At 40.6% G+C, this 22,431-nt stretch overlaps 1 long non-coding RNA gene across 3 annotated transcripts in view; it reads left to right on the top strand.

The window, feature by feature from the left end:
• Nucleotides 1-22,431, top strand: part of LOC116970764 — a 290,449-nt gene that overhangs the window by 234,561 nt on the left and 33,457 nt on the right. For all 3 annotated transcript variants that reach the window (XR_004411308.1, XR_004411306.1, XR_004411307.1), the window contains exon 5: nucleotides 22,204-22,343. This is a non-coding gene — a long non-coding RNA (uncharacterized LOC116970764). The remainder of the gene's footprint in view (nucleotides 1-22,203; nucleotides 22,344-22,431) is intronic.

The raw sequence follows: 22,431 nt of genomic DNA, 5'->3' as shown, positions 1-22,431 counted from the left end.
GCAGGCCATTTAAGACTGAGATGAGGAAAAACTTCTTCACCCAGAGAGTTGTGAATTTGTGGAATTCTCTGCCACAGAAGGCAGTGGAGGCCAATTCACTGGATGTTTTCCACAAGAGAGTTTGATTTAGCTCTTCGGGCTAAAGGAATTAAAGGATATGGGGAAAAAGCAGGAAGGGGGTACTGATTTTAGATGATCAGCCATGATCTTATTGAATGACGGTGCTGGCTCGAAGGGCAAATGGCCTACTCCTGCACCTATTTTTCTATGTTTCTATGTTCTATGTTTCATCAAAAACAACTGTGTTCATGAAAATTACTTTGTGCATAGAAACATTATCGACAGATTTGCTGTCTCTAGGCTGGTGCTCTGTGACTCACTCAGCTACATTATGTCAAACTGAGCAACTGAATATCAATGTGTAGAAAGGAACTGCAGACGCTGGTTTATACCATAGATAGACACAGTGCTGGAGTAACACAGCAGGTCAGGCAGCATTCTCCACAGATGCTGCCTGACCCGCTGAGTCACTCCAGCATTTTCTTTCTATCAACTGCAAATCCATGCTGTTTGGCAAGATATCCTGGTTGAGCATTGAGCTCAGAGCAAGGGACAAGTAAGGATGAGCTTTTATAGCAATCCATGATCTTGACAAATCAAGCTTCTCCACACAGAGTATCAATTGCAATACAGTGATAAGCAAAGCAGGTGTTCAATACCTTGGCCTTTACTATAAAAAAGATTGCAGTCACTGGACACGCTATCATCTGCATAGTCAACCTACAAAATGGATTCTGGCAATTGCAAATGTATATTGTTACATGTTAAATATCTAGAATTGAAACCAATGGGAAAAATGGTAATTCCATCATAATGCAACTTAGTCCAAAGTGTGGTTGTCCAAAGCTGAACTTCAATTGGGAAGAAACGTGTTTGCTCAGCATAGTTTGAGGAAATACACTGCGGTGCTCATCCAATTGCTTGGATTGACTATTTGGGTTGTGGCACAACACTGAGTCATCAATTGACTTCATCTTTAATCCCCAACCCAATATCGTCTTCAAGCAACTTTCTGAGACAAAATAAAATCTAACTGATGCTTGATAGCTGAAATTAAAAACAGAATAAAAATAAACAGAAAATGATGATAACACTCAGGTCAGCCAGCATGTGTGGGAAAAGAAACAGATGCTTGAAGTCTGAAGCCCTTTGTCAGAAATGGGAAAGAGAGAAAACAAGAGTCTTCAGTTGTGGAGACGATGGAGGAGGTTAGATGGAACAAGCAGAAAAACTCTGATAAGTTGAGACCAAATGGATTAATATCACATAATGCTTGTGTTGGCGGCACGACTCGCGTTGCAGCGGCTGTCTTTTTTTTTGGTCTAGTTAAATGTAGTTGCCGTGTTTTTTTAATACTGTTTTTAACTGTGTATATGTGGGGGGCGGGGGGGGGAAACTTTTAATATATTTTCCCTGCACGGGAGACCCGACCTTTTCCCTGTCGGGTCTCCGTTGTCGTTGGGGCCTAGCACCGTGGAGCGGCCTCCAGCCTGAACAACCTGGGGGCTCCAGTCGCGGAGCCTGTGGAGCTGCGGACTCACCATCGTGGGGCTGGCCGGCCTCGGAGCGTGCAGACCTGTGGACTGGGACATCGGGAGCTCGCGGGTCCGGGTGGGAGTGCTTTTCGGAGCTCCCGCAACGCGACTTCTCCAGCCCGAGTGGCGGGGTTGGAACGACCCGGAGCGGGGCCGTACATCGCCCGGCGCGGCTTTAACGGCCGCGGGACATTCCAACGCCCGCCGGGGGCTCCAACTTTGTGACATTTAGACCTGGAGCGGGGCTGTACATCGCCCGGCGCGGCCTAACATGGTCGTGGGATTTACCATCGCCCGCCTGGGGCTTCAACATCGGGGAAAATGGTGTACAGTGGTGAGAAAGACTTTGCCTTCCATCACAGTGAGGAGGAGATTCACTGTGATGGATGTTTGTGTAAATTGAATTGTTTGTATGTCTTGTAGGAATTGTTTTGTTTGTATGGCTGTAGAAACAGAGTTTCGTTTGAGCCTCACTGAGGTTCAAATGACATGGAATAAATATTGTATTGTATTGTATAGTTTCATGGGACATATAGAGCAGGCCAAGCTACACAAATGGAAAGACATACAGTGAACCTAAATCATGGATGGATGGCAGTCTGAAGAAGGGTCTCGACCTAAAACGTCACCTATTCCTTCTCTCTAGAGATGCTGCCTGTCCCATCGAGTTACTGCAGCATTTTGTGTGCAGAACTGGCAAGTTCTGATATAAATAGAGGGAAAGGCAGTGTAACTTAAAGATGGAGAAGTTGATATTTAGCCGAGAGGCTGCTGCATGGGCAAATGAAACATTGTGTTGGACCTCTATTTACCGGAAGCCACAGACACGCGAGTCAGAGTTAAGGTATCAGTTAGCCGGAAACTCAAGGTCACTCCAGTGGACTGAATGCAGATGGTCTGTAAGGTGATCATCCAAACTGCATTTGGTTTCTCCAATGTAGAGGGGATCACATGGTGAACATTGGATGCAATGTTCAAGATTGGGAAAAAAATGCAAATTAATCACTGTTGCATTTGCTAGGACATATTCAGCGCATGAAAACATGAGGCAATATTTGATTTGATGCATGGATTTTAGTGAATAATAATGACAAAGGTGTGATTTGCATTCAAAATGCACATTGACATTTTCACCAGGTTTCCAATCAAATATGTATCTAATCTGCAATTGCATGAATAGGCATGTGTTAATCTAATGTCTTGGCATTAATAGTCAAATCTGTTATCTCTTCAACTTTTATTACGGTCTTTTTCCCTTAATTCTGTATGGTATTGGTTAATTTAAAATGTCTCCTAATAATTAGCACTAGGTCACCCAAATCCCAATGTGCTATGAAATATGTGCTTTTATGTAGATGCACAAGGGATAGTCTTCAAATTCATACAGGTCTTGGGGGAATGATTTTATTCTGCAAAGAGTAATGTTGTGAATCCTGGGCCTTCAATGAAGAGTGTACATTAACTACTCACTACTTCAAGATTCATTCGAGAAGCACAAAATCATTTTTAAAAAGTATTTATTGATGTGTTAGAAGCCATTAAACTGATAGTTCTCTAAGGGAAGCTCTGTTCAATAGTTGACAGCAACTTGAACACTTAACTGGGAGTAGGAGTTTGGGGATGAGAGCGGGCATGGCAGGTTTTAAACAGAAAGTTGAGTGTTGGGAGTGAATGGGATGTATTCGAATTGCTGAAATCTCTTCCTAAAGAAGGCATAATGCCTTACCTAAAATGCTGGCCTGTACTCGCTAGAATTTAGAAGATTGAGGGGGGATCTTATCGAAACTTACAACATTCTTAAGGGGTTGGACAGGCTAGATGCAGGAAGATTGTTCCCGATGTTGGGGAAGTCCAGAACAAGGGGCCACAGTTTAAGGATAAGGGGGAAATCTTTTAGGACCGAGATGAGAAAAACATTTTTCACACAGAGAGTGGTGTATCTCTGGAATTCTCTGCCACAGAAGGTAGTTGAGGGCAGTTCATTGGCTATATTTAAGAGAGAGTTAGATGTGGCCCTTGTGGCTAAAGGGATCAGGGGGTATGGAGAGAAGGCAGGTACAGGATACTGAGTTGGATGATCAGCCATGATCATATCGAATGGCGGTACAGGCTCGAAGGGTCGAATAGCCTACTCCTAACCATATAACCATATAACCATATAACAATTACAGCACGGAAACAGGCCATCTCGACCCTTCTAGTCCGTGCCGAACAGGTATTCTCCCCTAGTCCCATATACCTGCGCTCAGACCATAACCCTCCATTCCTTTCCCGTCCATATAACTATCCAATTTATTTTTAAATGATAAAAACGAACCTGCCTCCACCACCTTCCCTGGAAGCTCATTCCACACAGCCACCACTCTCTGAGTAAAGAAGTTCCCCCTCATGTTACCCCTAAACTTCTGTCCCTTAATTCTCAAGTCATGTCCCCTTGTTTGAAACTTCCCTACTCTCAGTGGGAAAAGCTTATCCACGTCAACTCTGTCTATCCCTCTCATCATTTTAATGACCTCTATCAAGTCCCCCCTTAACCTTCTGCGCTCCAAAGAATAAAGCCCTAACTTGTTCAACCTTTCTCTGTAACTTAGTTGCTGAAACCCAGGCAACATTCTAGTAAATCTCCTCTGTACTCTCTCTATTTTGTTGACATCCTTCCTATAATTAGGCGACCAAAATTGTACCCCATACTCCAGAATTGGCCTCACCAATGCCTTGTACAATTTTAACATTACATCCCAACTTCTATACTCAATGCTCTGATTTATAAAGGCCAGCACACTAAAAGCTTTATTTACCACCCTATCTACATGAGATTCCACATTCAGGGAACTGTGCACAGTTATTCCCAGATCCCTCTGTTCACCTGCATTCTTCAATTCCCTACCATTTACCATGTACGTCCTATTTTGATTTGACCTGCCAAGATGTCGCACCTCACACTTATCAGCATTAAACTCCATCTGCCATCTTTCAGTCCACTCTTCCAACTGGCATAAATCTCTCTGTAGACTTTGAAAATCTACTTCATTATCCACAACCCCACCTATCTTAGTATCATCTGCATACTTACTAATCCAATTTACCACACCATCGTCCAGATCATTGATGTACATGACAAACAACAGTGGACCCAACACAGATCCCTGTGGCACCCCACTAGTCACTGGCCTCCAACCTGACAAACAACCATCCACCATTACTCTCTGGCATCTCCCATTCAGCCACTGTTGAATCCATCTTGCTACTCCACCATTAATACCCAACCATTGAACCTTCTTAACCAACCTTCCATGAGGAACCTTGTCAAAGGCCTTACTGAAGTCCTGTACCTATGTTTCTATGTTTCTATGTTTCGATATGCGTCGTACTTTGGAGAAGATTTCATGCTCATCCTGTAACAGACTCCATATTGGTGGTTTAGGCAATGACTGTCCCTTTAACTCAGAATCCAGCAGTCCCTCTTTGTCCTGGAAAGGTTTACTTTCATCTCCCCTCCCCCCCCCCCGAAAAAAAATGAGTGTTTCTTGAGCACATATTAATGCTTCGCTGTAAGAATAACAACTTTAAACATCTGTTGCACGCCAGTTACCAACATCCACATGGATTTTTATGTTTTGGGTGCTTTTTTTCTAACATTCTAACAATAAATGTTATGTTTTAATAATGTAATTAGAGAAATGCATGCACTGTTATACTGTTGATTAAACCAGATTAATCATTCAAGAAACATAATATAGCCTGCTTCAATGTTAATTTTAGGTTATATTGTTGATGAAAAGTATCCAGTATATGCACCAGAATAGTTTTCCATTTTAGCCATGAACTATTCTGCTTATCCTTATCTATATAAAGCCTCTCATTAAAACCATGCTTCCTTTACTGTATGCTAATCTAATTTCATCATTTATACATTCTACCACAAGCTGTACGCAGGGTTTAAACAGAACCTCTTGCATCTTACACTATATTTAAAAAATATATTATTTCTTCATTCAACCAGATTACTTTTCACTTGTTGTTTACCTCTTCATATATTCTTACCATTGCTATGATTTTATCACAAAAGTTGACTATTATTCCACAGTTTTCCTGATTGTGGATGATCAGCCATGATCACATTGAATGGCGGTGCTGGCTCGAAGGGCCGAATGGCCTACTCCTGCACCTATTGTCTATTGTCTATCTTTATGTCAGATCTCAGAGATAGAAACATAGAAAATAGGTGCAGGAGTAGGCCATTCGGCCCTTCGAGCCTGCACCGCCATTCAATATGATCATGGCTGATCATCCAACTCAGTATCCTGTACCTGCTTTCTCTCCATACCCCCTGATCCCTTTAGCCACAAGGGCCACATCTAACTCCCTCTTAAATATAGCCAATGAACTGACCTCAACTACCTTCTGTGGCAGAGAATTCCTGAGATTCGTCACTCTCTGTGTAAAAAATGTTTTTCTCATCTCGGTCCTAAAAGACTTCCCCCTTTATGCTTAAACTGTGACCCCTTGTTCTGGACTTCCCCAACATCGGGAACAATCTTCCTGCATCTAGCCTGTCCAACCCCTTAAGAATTTTGTAAGTTTCTATAAGATCCCCCCTCAATTTTCTAAATTCTGGCGAATACAAGCCGAGTCTATCCAGATGTTAATGTTCCGATTTGAATCAGTGGCTCCAGTCGAGTCAGTTTGCACTCCATGTGTTTGTGTAAAGAATTAAGTTCTCTAATTTAATGTTTTTACTCCGACATTACATTATTTTCCTCTCTTGGTTTAATTACCTTGCAATGGTTAATTATTCCTTTTCCCGTAATGCCTAAAGTACCATTTTTTTACTATTGATCTGCGAATAGTTCATTTCAAGATCTTGTCCTGCCTGCTTTTGATTCTGCTAATTGTGTTAAAATGTACAAGAATATGGCAAATTAAGTTTGATATAAATAAATACGAGGCAGTACAGTTTAGGAACAAGGAAGATATATATTACGAAATAAGCAGTATCTAAATGGGATAGATAATGAGAAAACGAACTGCAGATGCTGGTTTACAAATATAAGGTCCCGACCCAAAATATCACATCCGTGTTCCCCAGAGATGCTGCCTGATCCACTGAATTACTCCAGCAATTCATTTTTAGTTAATTAGAGAGATCTAAGGTACATATATTTCCATATGTGAAAAGAATATTGGTGTGAGAAAATATGTGATCAAATTTTACTAAGGTGACACCAGAATAGAAAACTGCATATATCAGGATAGCTTTCACAGTCACAGAGAATATGATCTAAATAAATGGTGATCTGGTGCTGGATTTTAGGATAATGATAGTTTAAGATAAATAGAAGATACTTCTTCATGCAAGTGCATTTCAGGTTTCCATATTAATCATATAATTCTCCAATGTGGGCAACATGCTTTCTTCTTGTCTACATCAGAACCATTTCACATGCCATCATTATTTTATTTTCATCTCGGTGTCACAGTAAGCCAGTGTGCCAGGACCACTTTAGCCACAAATTACACAACCACACTATGTTATGCCATCTGCTGCATGGGTTCACTCATTTAGAGCCATCCCCTTGGTTTCAGCCACTTTTGTCTGGTACCCAGAATAACCCATACATATGTCTCTTTTTCAGGTTCTTCATCTGAAACATTAAATACAGCATTTTCCACAAATGCCGCCTTATCTGTTTACTTTTTCAGCATTTTCAATGTTATGATTTTTATTTGTTATCTTACACATACATGTCTAGCCTGTAGGCAAGTCCCACCATTCATTACTCAGGTCTAGCAGCTTCAATATACTGATAATTATCCCTATTAAGCCATTTTGACATCCTATCACAGACACAACCTTTGTTAGAAACATAGAAACATAGAAAATAGGCTTGACCCTCGGAACATATCACATGATTATGCAGGAAGGCTGTTTGGCACAAAGTAGTGATCCCAGTCAGTTTGGAATGCACAATTGAAACTGCAATATAAACTGTGTGGCCTTTAAATGACCATTCAATAAAGGGGATAGTCTCTCACTATCCAATCTGCCCAGACCCTTCATCATTAGATGTACTTTTATCAATTTATCAGTATAGAAGTTGGGATGTCATGTTGCTGTTGTATAAGACGTTGGTGAGACCACATTCAGAATATTGTGTATGGTTCTGGGCACGGCACCATGTTATGGGAAAGATATTGTCGAGCTTGAAAAGGTTCAGAGAAGATGTACGAGGATGTTGCCAGGACCAGAGGGTGTGAGCTATAGGGAGAGGTTGAGTAGGCTGGGTCTCTATTCCTTGGAGCACAGGAGGATGAGGGGTGATCTTATAGATGGGTATAAAATCATGAGAGGAATAGATTGGGTTGTTGCACAGAATCTCTTGTCCTCACGCTCCACCGGATATGCAGAAATTCTTCTCACTTAATATCAAAAGGCAGGCATTCCATTTGCTGCTTTTTGTTTGCATTTGGTACTTGTCGTGGCATTTTAATTCTGTCTGTTCATAAATCCCGCAAACCTTCTTCCAAGGTTGTTTAGTTTCTGTGTATTAGATCAGTGATTTAGATGAAGGGATTCAAAGTAACGTTAACAAATTTGCAGATGACACAAAGCTGGGTGGCTGTGAGGAGGATGCTATGAGAATGCAGGGTGACTTGGACAGGTTGGGTGAGTGGGCAGATGCATGGCAGATGCAGTTTAATGTGGATAAATGTGAGGTTATCCACTTTGGTAGCAAAAATAGGAAGACAGGTTACTATCTAATGGTGTCAAGTTGCGAAAAGGGGAAGTACAACGGGATCTGGGGGTCCTTGTTCATCAGTCAATGAAAGTAAGCAAGCAGGTACAGCAGGCTGTGAAGAAAGCGAATGGCATGTTGGCCTTTATAACAAGAGGAGTTGAGTATAGGAGGTCCTTCTGCAGTTGTACAGGGCCCCAATGAGACCACACCTGTGTGCAGTTTTGGTCTCCTAATTTGAGGAAGGACATTCTTGCAATAGAGGGAGTGCAGCGTAGGCTTACAAGGTTAATTCCCGGGATGACGGGCTGTCATATCATGAGAGAATGGAACGGCTGGGCTTGTATACTCTGTAGTTTAGAAGGATGAGAGGGGATCCTATTGAAACAAATAAGATTATTAAGGGTTTGGACACGCTAGAGGCAGGAAACATGTTCCCGATGTTGGGGGAGTCCAGAGCCAGGGGCCACAGTTTAAGAATAAGGGGTAAGCCATTTAGAACGGAGACCAGGAAACACTTTTTCTCACAGAGAGTTGTGAGTCTGTGGAATTCTCTGCCTCAGAGGGCGGTGGAGGCCAGTTCTCTGGATACTTTCAAGAGAGAGCTAGATAGGGCTCTTAAAGATAGCGGAGTCAGGGGATATGGGGAGAAGGCAGGAACGGGGTACTGATTGGGGATGATCAGCCATGATCACATTGAATGGCGGTGCTGGCTCGAAGGGCCTACTCCTGCACCTATTGTCTATTGTCTATATCTGATGAAGGATGTGCTGGCTCTGGAGAGGAGGTTCAGAAGAATGATCCCAGAAATGAGTAGGTTAACATATGATGAGCATTTGACGGCACTGGGCCTGCACTCACTGGAGTTTAGAAGAATGAGGGGGGATCTCATTGAAACGTACAGTATAGTGAAAGGCTTGAATAGAGTGGATTTTTCCAATAGTGGAAGAGTCTATCTGTAGAAGTCATAACCTCAGAATTAAAGGACATTCCTTTAGGAAGGAGATGAGGAAGAATTTCTCTAGTTAAAGGGTGGTGAATCTGTGGAATTCTTTACCACCAATTCTGTGCTGGCCAAGTCAATGGATATTTTTAAGGCTGAGATAGATAGATTCTTAGTTAGTACGGGTGTCAGGGGTTACGGGGAGAAGGCAGGAGAATGGGGTTAGGAGGAAGAGATAGATCAGCCATGATTGAATAGCGGAGCAGGCTTGATGGGCCGAATGGCTTAATTCTGCTCCTATCCTTTACGACCTTATGATAAAAATGGAATCAGTAGTTAGATAAGGGATCTCCAGTTTCTCTGGGATCTCCGCTTTCCTCCCACACTCCAAAGACGTACAGGATTGTAGGCTAATTGGCTTGGTATAATTGTAAATTCTTCAGGTAAGTGTGAATTTGCCTTTTGGGAAATCAAAGCAGGCCGCAACCATCACAGTGATTGGGCGAGTGCTGGAGAGCAGAATACAGGTACACAGTTCCCTGAAAGTAGCGTCACACACAAATCGGGTGGTGAAGATGGCTTTTGGACCACTGGTCCTTATCATTCAAGAAATTGAGTATGAATGTTGGGACATTATGCTATAGTTATGCTACAGTTGTAAAAAAATGTGGTGAGGTCGCACTTGTGTTCACTTTTGTTCAATGAAAGATGCCATTAAGCTGGAAGGTTAGAAGATTTTCAAAGATGTTGCCTGGACTTGAGGGGCTGAGTTACAGGGAGAGGTTGGGAAGGCTAGGAATATATTCCTTGGAGCGCAGGAGGGTAAGGGTTGATTTTATAGAGGTGTATCATCATGAGGGGAATAGACAGGGTAGCTGCTGAGGGCCTTTTATCCAGAGTAGGGGAATCAAGAACCAGAGAACATGGGTTTAAGTTAAGAGAGGAAAGATTTAATAGATATCTGAGGATCAACCTGTTCACATAAATGGTGGTGGTTATATGGAACACACTTCCAGAGTCTCTTCTAGTTGAGGCAGATGCAATAACAGCATAAAAATGCATTTGGACAGATACATGGAAAAGGTTCAGACTGATTTGGGCCAATCGTGGGCAAAAGGGACATCTGGTCAGTGTGGAGGAGATGGGCTGAAGGGTCTGTTTCTGTGCTGCATGAGTCTATGGTACTATGGCTGAGAAGATCAAATATCATACTTCCAAGTTTGTTGTTCGAGCATGTCGAGCATGTATTACACTTTTGTCTTTGACCTATACAATGTAGCATAGAATCCTTTGTAATTGTTTAAAAAAAATAATAGTAGCGGTCCCAATCCACGTCTCTCCCGATATGACAACTCTGACATTCCCTTCCATCAATCCAGCGAATCTCTATGGCAAAGGCATCCTTTATTTGGAAAGAATACCAAAAAGTCTCAACAAGACCGTAAACAATTAAAATAAGACTTCTGAAGTTCAACAATCAAACCTTACCATTACCATTATCTAACATACCATTTGGTTTAATTCCCAGGATGGCGGGACTGACATATGCATTTCGTTGTCTCTGTACTGTACACTGACAATGACAATTAAAGTTGAATCTGAATCTGAGGTCTTGGCAGGTTTGTACGTGCAGAGGAAGCTTCAGAGATAGGATGAAGTGAATAGGTGAGCAAAAGCATGGTTGATTCAATAATGTGGAAAACATTAGGTCATCCCACGTGAACATAACAGGAAATCAGAGTACGTCAAAGGGTGAAAGATTAGGTAGATTTAATGTTAAAGTGGCTGAGTGTAATTGTACACATCACTGAATGCCAATTTGTAAGGGTAAGCCATTCGCCTCTTTGAGCCAGCACCGCCATTCAATATGATCATGGCTGATGATCTAAAATCTCTACCCCGTTCCTGCTTTTTCCCCATACACCTTGACCCCTTAACCCCTAAGAGCTAAATCTAACTCTCTCTTGAAAACATACAGTGAATTGGCCTCCACTGCCTCCTGTGGCAGAGAATTCCATAGATTCACAACTCTCTGGGTGAAGAAGTTTTTCCTCATCTCAGTCCTAAATGACCTACCCCTTATTCTTAAAATGTGACCCCGTGGTTCTGAACTCCCTCAACCTCGGGAACATTTTTCCTGCATCCAGCCTGTCCAATCCTTTAATGATTTTATATGTTTCCATAAGATAACCTCTCATCCTTCTAAATTCCAGTGAATGCAAGCCCAGTCGACCTATTCTTTCATCATATGTCAGTCCCGCATTCCTGGAAATTAAACCAAATGGTATGTTGTCTAACATATATAATGGTACGGTTTGATTGTTGGACTTCAGAAGTCTTATTTTAATTGTTTAGGGCCTTGTTGAGACTTTTTGGGATTCTTTCCAAATAAAGGATGTCCTTGCCATAGAGATTTGCTGGATTGATGGAAGGGAATGTCAGAGTTGTCATATCGGGAGAGACGTGGATTGGGACCGCTACTATTATTTTTTATAAACATTTACAAAGGATTCTATGCTACATTTTATAGGTCAAAGACAAAAGTGTCATACAATGTGTACCACACACTGCAACCAATCTGCATCCAAATACATTGCCAATTGTGTTATTTGCTTATTCCATTATAATTGTTTTTTAACTCAATGCTTCTGGCAAGATAGTAACAGGAGATCCCTAAACTTTCTTTGAAGGGTTAGAAACTGCTTGGCTCCACTAATGAAAACAAAAAATGGACTTGCCATCTCCTCTTCTGACCTCCTCTAGCTGGCAGGAAATAGGTCAGAGTGGTAATTGGGGTCCAACGATGTAATTCGACAGCAGTTTAAAAATGTCAAGAAGAACACAAAGATCATTATGCACATTACAGAGACGTTTCACTCACGCAGTTTCTATGGGATCAATAAGATACAAAAATCTTCCTGATGCCTTTCCCCTGATCTTCCCCAGTCCAGCCTTTGGGTATCTTTACAATTTCTGTAATACCTCAGGATATAAGAAAGTGCTTTATAGCAATACAATACCTTTGAAGATTTGTTGCAGTTGTACTGCAGTCAATCTGCATACAGCAAGCTTCCACAATAGCATAGCGGAAGCTCGCTGTTGTACAGGGTCTGCAGTTGTACAGGGTCTTGGTGAGACCACACCTGGAGTATTGCGTACAGTTTTGGTTTCCTAATCTGAGGAAAGACATTCTTGCCATAGAGGGAGTGCAGAGAAGGTTCACCAGACTGATTCCTGGGATGGCAGGACTTTCATATGAAGAAAGACTGGATAGACTCGGTTTGTACTCGCTAGAATTTAGAAGATTGAGGGGGGGATCTTATAGAAACTTACAAAATTCTTAAGGGGTTGGACAGGCTAGATGCAGGAAGATTGTTCCCGATGTTGGGGAAGTCCAGAACAAGGGGTCACAGTTTAAGGATAAGGGGGAAATCTTTTAGGACCGAGATGAGGAAAACATTTTTCACACAGAGAATGGTGAATCTCTGGAATTCTCTGCCGCAGAAGGTAGTTGAGGCCAGTTCATTGGCTATATTTAAGAGAGAGTTAGATGTGGCCTTTGTGGCTAAAGGGATCAGGGGGTATGGAGGGAAGGCAGGTACAGGATACAGGACAGGATACAGGATACTGAGTTCGATGATCAGCCATGATCATATTGAATGGCGGTGCAGGCTCGAAGGGCAGAATGGTCTACTCCTGCACCTATTTTCTATGTTTCTATGTTTCTATAGTGGTTATGATCTGCTAAGCTGCTTTTAATAATTTTGGTGGACAAATAAATATTTTATCCACTCCCTGGCTGTTCTGCAAAATAGCAAAACATTTAGATGGTACCTGACCCATTGAGTTCCTCTTATTCGTCTTCAGAACCTTAATCCACAATTTCCAAAAAATAGCTGAAGGAGTTCATCTCCTGAGCTGCAGTATCTGGATGGTAAATTATTTCATAAAGTGACTTAAAAAAGAAAGATTTCAAGCTTGGAGCAAGCATGTTATGCCCACGTTTGAACACTTTTGATTTCCCTCATCCCATTGTTCTTCAATTATATCTTCAATGGGTATTACATACAAATGATGTTCATTTTAATAAAAGCATATCAATAAAATAATGGTGGCATTTCTGACTTCTTTTGACTGAAGTGACTGCAATACTATTAGCATTATATCAGCGACTGTGTCACAATCAGTGTATTTCTAATGCAAATGAATGCCTATAAAATAGAAGGGTACTGGCCCATGGATATTACTATAATTTCAAATAGTTATGTCTCCAGAATTGAAAGGGTCTGCAGAATGATGTCCCAATGGACTAATTTTGTGTGTGTTTTCAGTGTTTTTCCCATTCATATTTGTATTTATTCCCATTGGGGTAATGCCTGTTAAAACAGCTGACAAAGGAATTGCATATGAAATGGAATAAGCATCTGGATGCTAATCTTCATAAAGTAGAATTTCAAGGCCTCAGATGTTCTTGACATTTCTTTTCTTCTTCTGATAAATGGATTAAAATGAGATCTTTACTGTTAACAGTACATTTTTTTTGTATATTGATCCAATATATACTCTAATTAAACCTGTAAAATAACTGCTTAATATGTCTAAATTAAAAGACAGCAAGGTCGATAGTTGGTTCTGTATTTCTATCTATTTGTAGCTTTAATCTATACAGAGTTAGTGACATTAAGTGACCAAATATGTTAAATTCTAATTAAATCATGTTATTCTGGGAATTTTACCTCCATTTTGGGAATTCAATCAGCTGAGAAGGTTATTGGCTGCAACCTTCCCTCCTTTTGGGAATTTCTTCACTTGGTGCTGTCCTTTAATGAACGAATGAATGAATGAATACGTTTATTGGCCAGGTATTCACATACAAGGAATTTGCCTTGGTGCTCCGCCCGCAAGTGACAACAGTAACAGCTAGGAATGACACATAAAACATTAAACATTAATAATAACACATTATCGATTAAACATGTGAATTAAATAAAATACCAGAGCAAAAGGAGGCTACAGATTTTTGATTATTGAGTAGAGCTACTACTCGTGGAAAAACGCTGTTTTTATGCCTGGCTGTGGCAGCTTTGACAGTCCGGAGTTGCCTTTCAGAGGGAAGTGATTCAAAGAGATTGTGGCCAGGGTGAGAGGGGTCAGAGATGATCTTGCCCGCTCGCTTCCTGGCCCTTGCAGTGTACAGTTCGTCGATGGAGGGAAGGTTGCAGCCAATAACCTTCTCAGCTGATTGAACGATTCGCTGCAGCCTCCAGGTGCCGTGCTTGGTGGCTGAGCCCAGACCAAGATGGAGAAGGTTGAGGTTAGACTCTACGATGGTCGTATAGAATTGGACCATCATTGCCTGTGGCAGATTGTGCTTCCTCAGCTGCCGCAGGAAGTACATCCTCTGTTGTGCCTTTTTGACTGTGGAGTCGATGGTGGGGTCTGAATGACAAATAAAGGATTCAATTCAATTCAATGGTGGCCCCCCATTTAAGGTATTTGGAGATGATGGTTCCCAAGACCTTAAAAGACACCACAGATGTGACTGTGGTGTTGTTGAGGGTGCGTGGGGTGAGGGGAGGGGAAGCCCTCCTAAAGTCTACAATCAATTCCACTGTCTTAAGAGCATTGACCTCCAGCTGTGTCACTTCCTGTCTGCAGGCAGATTCCTCCCCATCCTGGATCAGTCCAATCAGGGTTGTGTCATCCACAAACTTGAGAAGCTTGACAGAGGAGTCAGTGGAGGTGCAGTCATTGGTCTAGAGAGAGTAAAGGAGACAGGAGAGTATACAGCCTTGCGGTGCTCCTATGCTGAGGGTCTGCGGGTCCGAAATGTGCTTTCCCAGCCTCACATGCTGCTTCCTGTCTGTCAGGAAGCTGGTGATCCACCGAAAGTTTGGAGTGTAGTAGCTCTGGCTCAATAGTGTTGAATGCAGAGCTAAAATCAACAAACAAAACCCTCGCATAGGTCCCCTGGCGGTCTAGGTGCTGGAGGATGAAGTGCAGGCCCAGGTTGACTGCGTCATCCACAGATCTATTGGCCCGATATGCAAACTGCAGTGGGTCCAGCAGGGGGTTTGTGATATTTTTAAGGTTGGCCAGAACAAGCCTTTCGAGTGTCTTCAGGACTACAGTGCAACAGGCCTGTAGTCATTAAGACCAGCAATCATTGCCTTTTTGGGTACAGGGACAATAGTGGAGCCTTTGAAGCAGGCATATTTGTAGGGACTGAATGAAAATGTCTGTGTAGACCGGTGCCAGTTGTACGGCACACAGCTTGAGAGTAGAGGGGAAACATTGTCCATTCCTGGAGATTTACGGATTTTCTGTCTTCTGAACAGCCTCTATTTTTACTGTTGATGATGAAGAAGTGATGTTGTGCAGCACGGAGGGGGTGGGCAGTGGACGAGGCCGCAGTCTTTTGCAGTCAGGCTGTAATTCGGTGTTAAGTGGTGATTGGCGAGGGATAGGTGGAAACCGTTGTAATTAGTTTATAGTGATTAGTTTATACGATGAAGTATTTCAAATGAATGGAAGTGTAGACTTTATAAGTATATTTTCCTGTTACAATACATGAAAATAAAATGCCATAATTAATTACTAACGCTAAATTAATAAGGGGCAGCACGGTGGCGCAGCGGTAGAATTGCTACCTTACGATGCCAGAGACCCACATTTGATCCTGACTTCGGGGCTTGCCTGTCCTGAGTTTGTACATTCTCCCCGTCGACGCGTGGGTTTTCCCCCGGGTTCTCCTGTTTCCATCCACAACCCAAAGATGTACAGATTTGTAAGTCAATTGGTAAATTGTAACTTATCCATAGTGTGTAGGATAGTGCGAGTGTACTGGGATTGCTGGTCGGCATGGGCTCGGTGGGCCCAAGTGTTAGTTTCCATGCTGTATCTCTAAACTAAACTAAACTAATCTAAATGAAAAGGCATTAATCACCTATCTTGCTGTGTTGTAGTAGATTTTTAAGAGGATATAGACCGAAACACAATTATACAGTGCAGAAACAAGCCTTTTGATTGAACCTGTCCAAGCCCATCAAGATGCCTAGCTGAAATAGTCCATTTGTTTGCATTTGGTCCATAAGCCTCAAAATCTTACTTGCCCCTCGTGCATCCTTAGGTAGAGCAGTTACCATATAGACATAGAAACATAGAACACAGGTGCAGGAGTAGGCCATTTGGCCCTTTGAGCCAGCACCGTCATTCAATATGATCATGGTTGATCATCCAGAATCAGTACCCTGCTCCTGCTTTTTCCCCATATCGCTTCATTCCATTAGCCCTAAAAGCTAAATTTAACTCTCTCATGTCTCATTGATGCACCTGGATGGGATGCTTGATATAGCGCATCAGTAGAAATTGGTACGAGTCAAAGGAGAAATGCTGAATTGTCTTTGTCTTTTGACGAAGTGGAGGCATTGGTATATGTTCTTGGCTGTGGTGTCAATGTGGTTGGACCAAGACACATCGCTGTGATGTTTGCATTCAATTTTAGCCATGAACTGAGGTTTGGATCGCAAAGCTTACTGATATTCTATCTAATATTACTATATAGAAATACCTCAGCGCATAATGTCCAAACAAGTCAATTAGTGCAACAGTAATGGGTGACCACTGTTCTTGCTCCAGTGGTGACATGTAACTTCTAAAATGATTGAAGAATAGATTATTATTCTTGCTCCCTCCAGAGGTGGTGGTAGCCTCTCAAGACCATTTACAACAATCACCATTAAAAAAGCAAAGTATTACATTTGAATTGTTTATGGCTGTTGCTTCCACTATATGATGCATTGAAAACAACTGCTATGTAACAAGAATGCAGAGAGGACAGGTTAAAATGGAGATTCCATTCAAAAGGCACTGAATATGTTTCTTCCTCTCTTGCCAAAGCTCTGTCATCAAAAAGAATGAAAAAAAGCAGCAGATTGTGCACAATGTGGAGAATTGCAAAGTTGTTACTTTGGTAGGAAGATTAAAACATATGTGAATATTGTGAGGATCTTAAATGTTGTTCTGGGAGATTTTGTTTCTTCATAAAACAAATTCCGAATGTTAGCATGCTGGGTTTTTTAATTTACTTTTTATTTTTTAATTAGTTTTATTAGAAACAGTTGTACAAGGATAAAACATTCGGCATCTAAAATTATACAATTATTGTACAGCTTCAATTTTAACCTTTTAACCAAAGAAGTGTGGCCAAAAAGTGAATATAGATATAAGAGAAAAAAAAGAATAAAAGAAAGTGGAGATATACCTACCCCTCGTTCCCCCCCCCCCCCCCCTCTAAATTTGCATTACGCCATATTATCCTTGTAAGAATTCAGTGAAGGGTGTCCATGTCTTGAAAAATTGATCTGTTTTTTCTGCCAAGACAAGCCTAATATTTTCCAAATGTAGTGTCTCGGACATGTTTGTAATCCACATCTTCACTGTAGGGACTGATGTGTGTTTCCAAAGATTTAAGTATTCGTTTTTTCGCAGTTATCAGGCCATAGTTAAGGAAACGTCTTTGAAATAATGTTAGCTCAGAACAGGCTTCTGACCTACCTAGTGTGATCAGTTCTGTGTCGGGGTCCAAATTTATTTTAGAAAAAATTTCAAAAATTCCCCTCCAGAAATTGTGTAACTTTATACAGGAGACAAAATAGTGGGTTATGGTTGTTTCCTGAAGGAGATATTTATCACAAATAGAGGAGACATTTGGGAAGATCTTATTCAGTTTAGACTTTGAATAATAAAGTCTCTCCAGTATTTTAAATTGTATTAACGAGTGCCTAACATTAAGAGAACAGTTGTGTATACATGCTGGTTTAATGAGTAATTAAGAGTGGCTCTTATGTCAACGGGCAGTTTACAAGTGTAGTGGCATCTTGCTGCACATGTAAAGGGTTTGGTGTGAGAGTAAACTTGGAGTATCACATCCAGTTTTTGTTCCGATTTAATGAAGGTAAAACATGCCTTCAAAATGGTGCAGTGAAGCTCGATTCATCTTATTCTTTAGATGAAGAAATGAAGACGTGTAAAAATATTCCAGAGAAATAATGGTCCTTAATTCCTCAGAATTCCTCAGAAGAAGAAGCTGAAAATCACAGAAATGTATGGCACAGTGGGAGGCCATTCAGTCCATAAAGTCCATGCTAGTTAGAAATCGATTTTGGGTTATTCCCAGCACTTGGAACATAGGCCTGCATAAATGAATCTCATTGAAACATCAGATGCTGAGGAGGCTTTATAGATCCAATGCTGTGAAGATGTTTCACATGGTGGAGGAGTCTGGAAATTGTATATATCTTTGGAAATCCTTCTCCAGAAATCTGTAAGTGGTGAGTAATTCAACATATTAAATCCCAAGATAGACAGATGTTTGGGCTGTATGGGAATGAAGTGCTATATGTATTAAATGGAAATATTACGTTGATCATTTATTATTAGGATCAGATCGGCCATGATTTTAATTACGAAGTGGATTTGGCTCGATGGGTTCTACAGTATGATCCTACTCTTATCTCTTATGTTCTATTTGACGTAAAGGATTGCCAACTCCTTCAAATTCCCTTTGAAATCACACTATCCCAGCTAGGGACCAAAACATTATTCTGTGATCATTGATGATCAAAGTCCTGGAACTAGTACAATGGGAATAGTACCAGCCTCATGCATATGGCAGTAATTCAAGAATAGACTTCACACCCACTTCTCATGAGCAATTAGAGATGGGCAATAAATGCTGGCTTGGCCAGCGATACCGATCCTGAGACATCCCTTGAATGAATATAATAAATGAGAATTCTTTATGTGGCCTGAAAGATAAACGTCACTTTGGAGATGTCTCTCATGGTCTTGTTAAGCATTCAGCCTCCTAGCAAGTTTAAATACACATTTCTCCCATGTGTCGCATCCATACGATGCTGTACAAGACTAAGTTTGAAGTGTAAATGTCTGATCAGAACAGTATCAATTATGCTCACTCAACTGCATTGTGACTTTAGTTTCACTGCTGTTGCAACTTAGCTTTCTTAACATGGCTTTTTGCACAGTGCAAGCGGGAATCTTACAGGAATCCACAATCAAAGGGGAAAGGATTTTGCATTCTGACTTCAATGGATTTGCAACAGCCCTTTACACCCTGAATTGCATGAAACATTGCCAAATAATAAGCCTCCACCCTTGAAATTATGTGAAATTAACTTTGAAGAATTCCCCCACCTTACTAGAGGTTAGAAACATAGAAACATAGAAAATAGGTGCAGGAGTAGGCCATTCGGCCCTTCGAGCCTGCACCGCCATTCAATATGATCATGGTTGATCATCCAACTCAGTATCCTGTACCTGCCTTCTCTCCATACCGCCTGATCCCTTTAGCCACAAGGGCCACATCTAACTCCCTCTTAAATATAGCCAATGAACTGGCCTCAACTACCTTCTGTGGCAGAGAATTCCACAGATTCACCACTCTCTGTGTGAAAAGTGTTTTTCTCATCTCGGTCCTAAAAGACTTCCCTCTTATCCTTAAACTGTGCCCCCTTGTTCTGGATGTTAGAAGCTGGATGTTCTCTCTTAAGTCGCTAACTACCCGACTCCTAACAGTTGGTACATTATTTACAACAGGCACATCTCAATTGTACACATCCAGATGCATCGGACTCCATCAACATTTTAAAATTCATACCTTTCAAAACAAAGCAATCCATTTGAATGCCACCCCATCCATGATCTTTAATTTTCACTTTTCCATCAATGATATACTGTAGTTGCATTATATACTAGTTACAAGACATACGGCAGGAACCTATTAAGGTTTCTTCAACAACATGCCCGAAACCCACCAAAAATATCACTTAGAATGATAAGACACCAAGCTCCATGTACATTCACTGTCACTGGCCAAAACCCATAGAACACACAACCTAACCCAAACACCTCGGAAGCTCCTTAACCACAAGTCACCTTCTCAAGGACAATTAAAAATGGAAACAACTTCTGATCTAGCACCCACCGCCCAAGAGTTAGTAAGAATAAAACTTTGAATGGAAAGTATAATCGACTTTTAAATCTTTTAAGAGGAGACTTTGTTGCGGAATAACAATATTCAATGGCTTGGATAAAGTACTCCCACGAGATTACTTCTAATTATGTCAAAAATGGAGTACCGTAGGATGTGAATTTAAATTAATGGGATATATTTTAAGCCAGATAGAAGGAAGGTTTTTTTTAAATCAAAATGTGATAAAAATTGGAACAATTTATCAGTGGTCTTAAGGAGCTTGAAAATGAGACCAACTTCTATAAGGGTGGGGGAGGGGGTGGGGTTAGAATAATAAGCATGACTTTTTCCTATGTTTTGATTTTAATATGCCATTTTATTCATTGAAAAGTATCTATATAAAGGTTCCTCCTTGTGTCACTTGATGGTTGAAGGAGTCCTTTTATATCCTCCTCAAGATTCTATCAAGTTTATACGGTCAAGAAAACACAGTAGCCTTAATATTTCTATCCTTAGCCCCAAATATAAGGTTGGCTGTCAATTTCTAACCATCAGTTTTCGATCTTTTTATCAGACTGCTTTTTTTTACATTTGCTAATTATAGGTTTAATTCATTAAGACATTTTGAAAATGCTAAATGTGTTACTTAATTGCAGTTATATCACAAGTTATGATATTTGCTGTCCTGATTCCTGGGATGTCAGGACTTTCATATGAAGAAAGACTGGATAGACTCGGCTTGTACTCGCTAGAATTTAGAAGATTGAGGGGGATCTTATAGAAACTTACAAAATTCTTAATTTTTCACACAGAGAGTAGTAAATCTCTGGAACTCTCTGCCACAGAAGGTAATTGAGGCCAGTTCATTGGCTATATTTTAAGAGGGAGTTAGATGTGGCCCTTGTGGCTAATGGGATCAGGGGGCATGGAGAGAAGGCAGGTACAGAATACTGAGTTGGATGATCAGCCATGATCATATTGAATGGCGGTGCAGGCTCGAAGGGCCGAATGGCCTACTCCTGCACCTATTTTCTATGTTTCTATGATTGTGTCGGGTTTAAACAGCTTTCACATACACCAGCATAGGGTAACAATTTTTCTGCTGTATTAAAGTATGTTGGATGATTATTCTGTACTGAAACCCATAGGAGAGGACCTTAATTAACATCCTGAGTGTAGTTCTTACAAATAAAAGGGAGGAAATGCAAAGGATGGTGTAGTGTGGACCACTTGCAATTTCCCCTGCTATTTGTCATGTACATCACTATCCTTCAATGCAGTAGCTGTGATGTCAAAACATTTTGACAGATATGTATCATTTTAAAAAGTAAAAATTCATAATGCTTGACCCATGAGATCAGGCATTCTGAATAAACATATTCTGTATCTCAGTACTTCCTAGGCTCTGAGATATTTTAAAATGTTTAAATCATCTTCAGTCAGTATGCTCTATTAAGATTAGGTGTAATTTCAAAACAAAGAATTCTATAAACTGATGTTTCAATAGAACATGTGAAATAATGTGAAGTAAATGGAAGATTACATTGACATGTATCTTCATCTGCCCAGGATATTTTACCAGTGGAATAGCTATAAAAAATATATGCTGTGCTGATAGAACACATTGTGTTCTGATTGTATAATACATTTTACATCGCTCCTTTTGTTTCCACTGACTTCAAAACAGGCTGCCAACTCACCGCTAATATTAATTTTATATAAATACATACATATAAGTTGCCTCATTTTTATAATTCATGTCTGTAATATTATTTCAACTAAATTTCTGTTTACTCTTCTAAAAATTAATTAACATCATTAATTGATGTACCAATTTTTTTATTCAATTATAAAACCAGCTATTCTGCAAATTGTATTAAATAAAGTGGTAACTGCATAAAGAAGTTATTGACATTTTATTTTGCTTCATTTCAGAAAACCTGAGCTTTAAAATGCAGCAGATTCTAGAACCATATTACACCTGGAGACAATGTGAAATGAAGTTGCAATTTTAGGATCATAATGGCAGTGAAACTGGGGCAGAACCCAAAGGAATGAAAACGGTTCTATTTAAGGTTAGTGACATTTTCATCCTAATATTTATACATATATCAAATAGAATAAGTGACTATTTACGAGAGCACTTCTATGGGCAGATGTGTG

This window comes from Amblyraja radiata, chromosome 3 (genome assembly GCF_010909765.2).
Source record: "Amblyraja radiata isolate CabotCenter1 chromosome 3, sAmbRad1.1.pri, whole genome shotgun sequence".
NCBI lineage: Eukaryota > Metazoa > Chordata > Chondrichthyes > Rajiformes > Rajidae > Amblyraja > Amblyraja radiata.
The sequence above is the reverse complement of the archived record's forward strand: the minus strand, read 5'-3'. Positions and strand labels throughout refer to the sequence as shown.